The sequence below is a fragment of the Mesocricetus auratus genome, unplaced genomic scaffold (genome assembly GCF_017639785.1).
Source record: "Mesocricetus auratus isolate SY011 unplaced genomic scaffold, BCM_Maur_2.0 Super-Scaffold_100008, whole genome shotgun sequence".
Classification (NCBI taxonomy): domain Eukaryota; kingdom Metazoa; phylum Chordata; class Mammalia; order Rodentia; family Cricetidae; genus Mesocricetus; species Mesocricetus auratus.
In genome coordinates this window covers 80,579,348-80,590,391 of record NW_024429192.1, presented here as the reverse complement: position 1 = coordinate 80,590,391, position 11,044 = coordinate 80,579,348, and positions in this window count along the sequence as shown.

The following is an 11,044-nucleotide window of genomic DNA, read 5'->3' as shown; positions in this document are numbered from 1 at the left end:
CCCACAGGCACTCAGGTGCATGCACACTCCTACCTAACACAGTCACACACAATTTAATAAATACTACAAATAAATATTTCCAAGCCAAGTTAAAAAGACAATTCAGTTAACCCACTACAGTGTTGTGTTAGTTTTCTGTTACTATAATCAAATGCCAGAAGCAATGGGTTTAAAAATAGGAAAAGGTTGATTTTGGTTCACAGTTTCAAAGGGTTAAGTCCACATCGGTCAGCCGATCTTGTTACTTTGTGACTGTTTTAGTGAGCAGGTGGGGGAGGGGAGCGCACTTGCTCATATTATGATGGCCAGGAAGGAGAGACACAAAGAGGTAGCCAGACAGAGAAAGTTGGAGGGAGATGGAGAGACACACAGAGAGAAATAGAGAGAGAAGGAGACAGAGAGACAGGGGAGGATGGTCAGGGTTTCCTATATGAGCATGCCCCCAGTGACGTCACTTCCTCCCATTTGGGCCTACCTCTAAAGGTTCCTATAGCACTCAAGACTGGAGACTAACCCTTTGCCCCAGGAGGTGAGGGGCTTACCTACAGCAGCTGCTCCGTAATTCACTGTGGCAGCATCTTTTGGTTGTTTGGAGAAACCGAAGTCTCTGAGCTGTTCTTCAGCCTCCTGAAGCAGAATTACCGTCTTGTGGAAAACATTCGCTGAGGCGATGGCTCCCCACCCGATTCCAAACCCTAAGGGCTGTAAAGGCATCCTCAGTCCCAGGCTGCTGGGGAGGACTCCGAGCATTAACTTTCCAAAGCCAAATTGTCCTTTCCTTAAGCCTCATTGAACAAGATGTGTTTGGGAGATTGGATATATGTAGATTTATTTCCTTTCTAAAAACAGCGCCCTGTGCTTGAGGGCTGCTGAGCGCATCTTCTGGGAATGCACGATGACATTACCTTTCAGTAAAACCAGAGGCAGAGACTCCCAGGTCCTCCTCTCTCAGATGTCTGCAGAGCCAGGGCGCTGATGATGCCTCTGATGGCTTTCCACCCAGGTCCGCAGGAGGCTGGGGCGGGTTCCTGTCCTGTTAGCCGAACAGAGCATGTGGTCTGAGTGGCTGAGTGGCCTGGCATCAAATCTGAGGCCCATGGGAGGTGTTCAGAAAGGACCCAGGTTGATGGGGTTGACTGGCCAGAAGGAAGAGAAGCAGGCTGGGAGTTAAAGTCTGCCAAGCAGCATGGGCTAGGTGGGGCATCCTAGGTGGGGCATCCCAGCTGGGTGCTGCCACGCCCCCTCACCAGCCTCATACTCTTCCCTTTTCTTTCTTTTTTGAAACAGGTCTCACTATGTAGCCCTGGCTGGAACTCACTATGTAGACTAGGCTGATCTTGAAATCACAGAGATCCACCTGTTTCTGGGTGCTGGGATTAAAGGCATGTGCCATCAAGCTCAGCCCATGACTCCTCTATAAATATGTATTTTATTAATTATTTGATAATTTCCTTCATGCATATGATGTTTTTTAAGCATATTCACCTCCTTTCTAAGATTTATTTTCTGTGTGTGCATGTATTGGTTTGTACATGTGGAGGTCAGCAGAACCTCCCTGTCATCCCTTAGGTACCATCTACTGCCTCCTCCTCCTCCTCTTTTCTTTTTGAGACAGGGTCTCTCAGTGGCTTGGAACTCACCAAGCAGGCCAGGCTGGCTGTGATGTAAGCCCAGAATCCACCTGTCTCTATCTAGTTGGAATTATAGGCATGTGTACTTTTTTTTTTAAAACATGGCTTCTGGGGATTTGAACTTATGTCCCTACACTTGTTTACTAACTGAACTATCTCTGCGGCACACCTCTATTGTTTCCTCTTGTCTCTTTGCCCCAAAGGACAGGACGACAGGGGAGTCATCATCTCAGGGGGACCACTCTTCCCTGAGTTCTGGTCCCTTGGTCTCTTCCAGTCACCGAGCTCTCAGCCAAGGATGGCATTCAGGCATAGACCACCTCCACACTCCTGCCTCCTGGACTACAGGTGCTGGGTGTGGGGATGGGAACTGAAGCCTTCACTCATAATTCCTCACTCTGAATTCCCAGAGGCCCCAAGAGCCAGCTTTTCTCTGTTCCTCCCCAAAGGTCACATTGGCTCCTTCATGTTTATGGCATCATTCCTAGACACTTCTTATTTCCAGTACCGGATATGGAAACCAGGGACTCTCATATCCGAGGAAGGTGCTCTGTTACTGAGCCACACCCCCAGCCCCTCACTGGGGAGTTCTAGGCAGCTGCTCTACCATTGAGCCAAACCCCAGCCCCTCACTGGGGGATTCTAGGCAGGGGCTCTACCACTGAACTATACCATTAGCTCTCTTTTTACTACTTATTTTGAGATAATGTCTCCTTAAGTTATCCAGGCTGGCTTTGAATTCACTGCACAACCCAAGTGAGCCTTGTATTTGCAATCCTCCTGCCTCAGTCTTCCAAATGGCTTGCACCAGTAGGCCTAAGAGTAAAGGCAGTTTCTATGTACTCTTTACAGTTTTTGGAGCTTGAACTAACTTTCCTGCATCCGTGCATATTATCAAGAGATGTGAATCTTTCTGGGATTTAACAATCATCTTAGTTTGAGCAATGACTACTCCCAGGGGGAAAACAGATGAACCTCAAGGCAGCGGGAAGCTGGTAGGATGCTGGGAAATGCTCAGCAAGTAGTTATTCAGGAAAGATCTCCCACTTGAGGTCCTGACCATTACAGTGTTGTAAATTCTCCTCTGTAGCTAGCTTTCAGTGTCAATGTCATGTCCCTGAATGTGGAATGGTGGCCAATATTGGTTGTCACCTTGGCATACTGAAGAGAGAGAGAGCCTCAGTTGAGGAATTGCCTCTATCAGATTGGCCTATGGGAGTGTCTGTAGGATCTTTTATTGATTGATACATGATGTTGGAGGTTCCTGCCCACTATAGGTGGTGCCATCCCTTGGTAGGGGGGCCTGGGCTGTATATGAAAGGTACCTGAATGAGAGCAAGGGAGCACAGCAGTGAGATTTCCTCCATGCTTCTGCTTAAGTTTCTGCCCTGACTTCCCTCAGTGATGGGGGAATTAGTGTAAGATGAAGCAAACTCTATCATAGCAACAGAAAGCAAACTAATAGAGACAGGCACCAAGGGTTTTCGAAGTGGCCAATGTGGTGCATGTAACTTACCACTGAGTAAGTTACACCAACCTTCTCTTCTTCCCCTTCCCCTTGTGCTCCCCCTACCATCCCCCCTTTCCCAAGAAAACTCTCTATCCCAGAGCTACATCCCCAGCCTGGGATTGACTGATTGATTCTTGGTGATTGAACCAGCCTTGCATTTCTACATACATTCATCATGGACCGTGGCTTTACATATTGTGTTACTGTGTCCCCCCCCCTCCCAGGGACAGGCGTTGGACCTAGGGTATTGCATGTGCCAGGCAAGTGCTTTACCATTGAGTGGCTATGCCTTCAGGCCTTTCTATATTGCCCTGCTCCTCCCCTCCCCTCCCTTTCCCTCCCCTCCCCTTCCTTCTGTTCCTTTCCTTTTCCCTCAGTTCTTTTCTTCCCTCTCCCCTCCCTTCTTCTTGCTATGAATTCATTCTGCTGCCATCTCACTTCTCTTGCCTGGCAGGCAATCACAGACAGGGAAAATCTGGCCAAATTACAAGGTTCCTGACCTGTGGAAGAGTGGAGAAATTGAGCGGAGCACACATGTACAAGCACTGTATACCACGGGCTGTGTATACATTTCTCTCCGTTCCTGGCTGCGGATGTGACATGACTAGCTGTTGGAAGCCTCTGCCTCAACTTCCCCATGATGATGGGCAGTAACCCATAATTCTAAGCTGAAATAAATCCATTTCTTCCCTACGTTGCTTGTTATCAAAGGCTTCTATCACGGCAACAGAAGTGAAACTAGGACTCAAGGCAAGCACTTTATGTGCTGAGCCATCTCCCCAGGCATTGAGACTTTTTTTCATGTTTTAAAGGCATCTCCTTTTGTGGTTTTTGTTTTTCTCCCCTCATACCATGAAAAAGATCTTGATGATGCTAAGAGTTTAGATTAGCAGGAAAAACCAAATGGAGGTGGAAACAAAGAATGGTCCAGAGCACACGTCTCCACAGCTTGTGCACACCTGGGCATCACAGGCTGCCAGAGCTAGCTCCTTTTTGATTTTTTTCAGCACTGAAGATATGAATGACTGAAATTTCTTAAAACTTTTTTTTCTGAGACTTTCCCACTTTCTTCATCAGAAAATGGAGGACAAGTTCCCCTCAGCTTGTCCCGATGTCATCGTCCCTTTGTTTTCATCAAATTGAGACTTTGGGGAAATTGCATCAATCAACCAGAACACATATATACATGTTCCTTAAAAAAATCAGAAAAAAATATTTAAAGAAAGCCAAGTTTCTCTATTATTATAAGATGCAGCGATTTTCTTCCCCTGTTAGGTTTAGGGGTCTCTCCAGGTAAGACTCCTCTAGGGCTGGGATGATGCTCAAAAGCAATGTTACCAGTTTATCCAGGGTGGTCTGGGGACTGGGGCAGTGGACGAACAGCTGGCCACGCCCCCAGTGGCTGGGACTAGGGCTTGGGGGGCAACCCCGAGTCCAGGCTGTCCAGGACACTGTCACCTTTCTTCTTCGTGTCCACGAGCTCGGGGACATCCTGCAGGCTCAGCCGGCCCACCATGGCTGCCTGTGTGGCAGGGCTGGGGCACAGCCAGAGACGTGTAGGAGTGCGAGAGAGGGCCGCACACGAGGGCCAGGGTTGCTGCCCTCCGGGCCGCCCTGAAACATTTTTTAATGGTTGGTTTCTATCTATGACAGGTGATTCTAACAGCCCCTACATGAGTGTTGATATCTGTTGTCTCTTGTAACTCAGTTTGAGACTTTCTTGGTTCTTGGTGTTAAGCGTGGTATTCAAGCGAAACGTGGAAACTTGGAGTCTGGTATTTAAGCCTTGCCTTGCTGCCTTCGTGCGTGGTTCACTTGGAAGCATGATGCCTTGTTAACACCGGGTGCTGACAGACTTTCTGTGTGACCTCTGTTGTCACTTGGTTATTCTTCATCACAACTGAACTGGGAGAGACTTTCAGGCTCCCTCATAAACACCTACTCACATCACCCTGTTAGGGTGATGGTGTGCCTTCCGGATGCTCCCTGAACTGCTTCTTCTGATGCTAGGCTCCTGGGAATTGGTGGCCTTGCCTTTGATGGGTCATGGCACAAGTCTCAGGGCTCCTCGGTTTATCACTGGCTATCTTAGGGTGGGCTGTAGAAGTCCCAGCCCCATGTGTGCGGAGACCAGAGGGAAGTCCATTGTTGTCCTCAATTGCTCTTCATAGTATTTTTTGAGACAGGGTCTCTCACTGAGCCTGGAGCTTGATAACTCAGATAGGATGGCCAGTCAGTGATCCCCAGGGGTCCTCCCACCTCTGCCTTTCTGGAGTTGGAATTACAAGTGCACACCGCTATGTCTACGTGGGGTCCGGGGGTCAAAGTCAGCTTCTCATTTGTGTACCCCAAGCACATTGCCTGCTGAGCCATTTCCCAGATATCAATCCCAGATAGGATTTTCTTTCTACTAAAATATTTGAGTCTGGATCCGAGTCAAGCCCATAATGTAATGATTTGCTTAATGACTGCAGAATATTGTCTCATCTGAAGAGAAGCAGGACATTTTTAAGACCACAGAGCCCAGAATTAACGGCTTGGAATTTCCACCATGCTGGCTGTTAATTGACTTCAACCATTAAAGGGAGAGACATTTTTGGCAAAACCTGAGCCTTTCGTAGAAGTAGAGACACAGGCGTGTTCAAATCATTTTGAAGTAAGCGTTGACTGAGCCAATGATATTAGAGAAGACAGGCTTTTCCAACAGTAGATCTGCAAAAGGTTCTGTGCTCTCAGAGATTCTGAAAGGGCTTCTGCCCTGTGACTCAATAGAATCTCTGAAGCAGAAGCGTGAATCTGAGCTGTGACCACCCAGCACTTGCCTTTTGATTGTTTTGGCAAGTGTCTTAAGAGCTGGTCGGAAGGCAGTTAGATAGGCATGAAGCAGGCTTGGAGGCCATTGAGGGGTAGACCCCTGCCTCACAGACAGCTTCAGACCCCACCTCTCATTTATTTGTCCACAGGAAGGCTGATTCACATGAAGGCATTCTAAGGGGATGGGAGGAATAATTATCCCCATAATGAGACAATTCACTTCTTGGGGGCAGTTGCTCATGGAGCATCTCTGAGATCTGACCCAAAAGCCCAACTTTACCTCCATTTCTCTCTCTTCCTTACATACCTAAGCATGCGTGCCTTTGCTCTGACACTTTAGGGTTTTTGTTTTCTTTAAATGACACCCCCTTTCTATAGTTACTTGTCAACCTCCACTGCTGACTCTTCCTCAAAAGGGATGACTGTCTTCTTCTTTCTCTATCTCCCTCCTCTTGGCAGATGCCAAGATTTATAACTTGCCTGTCCTGTAATTTTAATCTCAAGTGCTAATAAAATGCCCATTAAGTTCCCTCCTATTGGTCTTTAAAAGTCTTTGTCAACAAGACAAATACCTCATAAATGGGAATCCTAATTCCCCACTGACATGTCCAACCAGCCAAAGTCATCTCTTATTGTGCCTGCTTGGTGATGTAGGAGTCCCTTACCTCTGGTAGGGACCAGAGTGATGAGGGTCTCACAGTCAGTTCCATGGGTGCTTCTGTGAAAATAAGTGTCCCCGCCCTCCCCTTAACCCTCAGTGTGATGTCCAGTGAAATGAGGAGCAAGGCTGTATTGAGACCTCTTAACTCTTCCTCCTCATTCAGCTAGAAGCCTCAGTGGCAATTTCCTTTCTCCTGCAGGTCTTAACTAATTACCATCTGACCAGACAATGGAGATTTCCTTTTCCTGTAACCAATGATTGCTTTTTAAAATACCCTTCCCTAACTTTTCAATAATAACAGTGGCAGGGTATTGTATCACATATGGTCTTAACTGAGTCATTTCCCCTCAAGTGGAGTGTGCACAGCATTTTTCTATCCTCATGGTTGTATAGCTCTTTCCTCTAGAATCACAAAACTCCCTTTTGGAGGGAGGAAGAAGGCTCAATAAACACCTGAGAAAAAGACTCACCAGGTCCATTTCCAAGATCCTATCAGCAGCAAATAATCGTTGAGGGAGACAAGATCCTTCAGTGATGTAGCTGCCTGCAAGTTGCTCAGGGAAGTCTATGATACAGTTTTGTGAGTGTTTATCTGTGCTGGGGCTTTTTGGTGATGCAGCTTCCTGTAGGTGACTGTAATAAACCCACTGGCTCCCCAAGGTAGACTCAGAATTATTTCATCTGCCCAAGTCTGTCATCATCCTTGTATCTGGGATGAAAAGACACACCCATTAGGTGCTGTGTAGCTGTTGTATCTGAATTGAAACCTAACCTCCTAAAGTGAGGTTCCTTAAGACTCAGAAGGTAAGTAAAACTTTTGAGAGTAAAATTCCTAATTCTCAGGAAGTTCAAGAAGCTTACAAGACCCATGAGGCCCTGCCCCAAGATTATGCAAGCAGTAAGGATTTCTGGGGAGAGTGGACTCTCTGGCCTCTGAACTACCTGCAAGTCTTGGAGGGAGCTCCAGAGATGCCACTTTCACGAGTTGTCACCCACAACCTGTAACAAACACTTACTCATGGTCCTGTAAGCAACTCCATAAATTAATTTGTTCACTTAGGTTACTTAGGTGGAGTTGTTTCCTTTGGTATGGCATCAGTGTCTTCTCTGGGGCAAGTAGATACTTGTTCACAACTCCCCTGGAAAGTTCATATAGCACCTACATTGTCTACAGAGATGCAGGCCAGGCTCTGAGCTTCTGGGAGCACATTTAGTGTGCTACAGGGAGAATCACCTGTGGATTCCAGGGAATCCTAGAGAAAAGCCATGGTTCCTTGGAAGGCAGCCCAGAACAAAATTTGAGACTCCAGGCATAGGTTATGCTGCTGCCCCCAACTATGGAGGTTGGGCCTGGAATTTCCCTATACTTCTGGCTGTCTTAGGCCCAGTGGCTGGGGCATTTTTCACCCAATACTAATTGATTTAGGCATGCTAAATCTTCTTCACTGTAGCTAGTGCCATTCCAAGGCAGGAGATCTTGGACTGTATAAAAAAGCTAGCTGAGCCAATGGGAAGCAAGCCATAAAACAATGTTTTATCATGGTCTCAGCTTCAGTTTCTACTTGAGTTCCTTCTGGTCTCCCTCAATGATGAACCATGACCTGGAAGCATAAGATGAAATAAATGCTTTCCTCCCCAAGTCGCTTTTGGTCACGGTCTTTATCACAGCAACAAAAAGCAAACTAGAACACCCCCTGTATGCTTTATCTATGGAATGAGCTCCTTGCTGTGTCCACCTCACAGGGGCCTGCTGGGAAATGTATAGAACAATGAACAGAGCAGACACAGTACACTGAGTCTCATGGACCAGACTGGTTCTAGAGGAGGTTCTGAATTGAATTGTCCTTCAAGCAAGAGCTTTATTGACTCCAGTAGTAAGATAAGTCCATAGTGCAGGGTAAGGGGTAGTCCAAAGCAAGAGAGGTGTCTCTTCTGCTTAGGGAGACCAGTGCCTATTCCTTAAAGTCCCTTGTGAAGAGACATACAGGAAGGACTGGCTGATTTTGGCTCACGGTCTGAGAGTACACAGTCCATTATGGTGGTGATGTCATGACAGCTGGATTATGAAGTGGCTGGTCACAGGGCATCCACAGTAAGGAAGTAGATAGAAATGGCTGCTGGGGCTCAGCTCACTATCTCTTTTGAGAACCCCAGTCTCTGGGATTGTGCTGGCCACAGTAGTTAGGCTGTGTCTTCTAACCTCATTAAATAAACCCAGTCTAGAAGTTCTCTCACAGACATGCCCAGAGGCACCCAAGATATGATCCCTTGGAGATGTGTTTGGAGTGAACCTATATGATCCTAGGTCCAGTCAAGCTGACAATCAAATTAATCATTAAGGTGGTGGGGAGGTGCAGAGGCACTGTGCCACAGGAACAGTGGCTAGATTAAGGGACAGTGTTTCTTTGTGTTTCTGAGTGAGGCTGATGTCGTGGAATATTATTTTAATTAGGCAAGATGTTACATTTGTTCATGCTGCATTTGTTAACTATGTAAGGATATGTCGTATTTGCATTAATTAAATAAAATTAACCTGGGCTCAGACAGATGGGGTTAGCAACTGGTTGACAGGAAGTAGCAGGGAGGAGCTTAGCATGGGTTTTTTTAGTTGGGGCTTTGTGGAAGGGAGTGCCTTGGGGTGGGGTGGGGGACTCCAGCAAAGAAAGTTAGCCAGTTGCTATTCTAACCCTCTGAGCTTGCAGGTTTTCATCCTAGCCTGTGAATCTCGAGTTTTATTAGAACGATAGATATTTAGTGAGAACTGCCTTTAGTAGCAGAATTAGTGGCCAGCTGCTAGTAATTTAAAGAGCAGCCACTCTGACAAAGGTAGAACAACATGCTGGGGATTGAAAAGCCTCAAAGTATTGGCCTTAGTTCTTTTTTGAAGTTCCGGTAGAACTTTTTTGGATGAGATGTGCCTGGAAGAGCACCAGGCACTGTGCGTATGTAATGTGATAGTGGTACCTTGTCCTGCATCTCTCCATTCCCTGTTTGGGGCTTTGCTCTCTGGAAGGCCTCATATTGAGGAGGGGATGAGACAGGTCTCCTTCACTATATTTTGCACAGTAGCTGACATGTTTCAACTTTGGAGACAGTGGAAAATATGAGAATATTATTTTGCTATGACTAGTAGTTGAAATGTAGGTGGATGATGCTGGGGGAGAGGGTGAGGGGGGCAGGAATGAAGGGTTCTTACTTCTTATTCTTGGCAGTGATTTAGAGGGGAAAAGGCAAAGTTGAGTGGTCAGAAGCCTGGATCTCCATCCTCTGACCTCTCCTCCTGCAGCTGGAAACTGGCTATCTTTTCTGAACATGTGGTTCGGTTTTGGAGTCCCTTGATGGACCTGTCAAGATAAAGCAATGCTTGGGTTGCATCCCCAGAGGTTCTAACTCAGATGCATTGTGTAGTAATTTCCTTTGTGTTGAAGCATTCCATACAGGAAGCAAGCAACTCACAAGTCTCAGGAAGTCCCTGAAACATACTAGATTCACAAGGCTCCTCCCTTCCCAAGGTTATATAAGTGGTAATGACTGTTGATGAGAGGAGACTCTTCAATGTGTTGAGCTGCCTTCGAGTCATGCAGAGTTACATGGTTCCAGATTTGTGAGTGGGTACCCACTCTGGGTGGGGTGGGCTTTTAGTGGTGTCTTTGATTTCTTCCTGTTCCTGTAAGCAGCCCTGATGAACTTGTTGCTTTGTCAAGTTAGACTTGAGTATAGTCCTTCTTTGGTCTGTCTCTGGTCCCCTATCTGTGGTGAGTGGACTTTTATCCACAGTTCCCCAGAAATAATGTCACACCGTCAATTGTTCTGGGTATGGTCTGGGATCTGGAATTATTAATTGCTCCTTGATGGTGTTAAAAGGATGAGAACTGTGTTCTGAGGCCTGTGGATCACAGAGGTATAGCTGTGTCCTCTTTTGGTGGCCCGATAGTGGTGCCCATAAACCCAGAGTTGGCAGACAGTTTCATTTCCCCTCTTCCCTCAGAACTGTAATCCTACCTTGGACCAGTAGTGATTAGATGCCTCAGCATGTGGGCTTGCTTGAGTGATTCAGGTCACCCAGTTCATCCCAAGCACAGCCAAGATTGCTCATGATCAGGTCTTCCACTTCAAGGCACCTTTGTTGTCTTTCAGGAGGTACAGATGGTGGGTGGGGTTGGGGTTGTGCATCTGGAAATGACTGCTGGTCCATTCAGAGTGGCTCAAGGTGAAAGCTCCAGCTGCTACCCACACCTTGGGCAGGGAGCTCCCTATGGGATTGCTCCCCCTTCTCTTCTGACTGGGAGGGAGTCACATATGGCAGTTCCCAGAAGCAAGCTGTGTCTGCAAAGGTGGATTGACCAGAATGCGAAGAAGTTAGACTGTTGCAAGTCTAGAGCCAAACTATCTTGGGGCATCCTTGATAGCCATCTGTTGCCCTGGGTA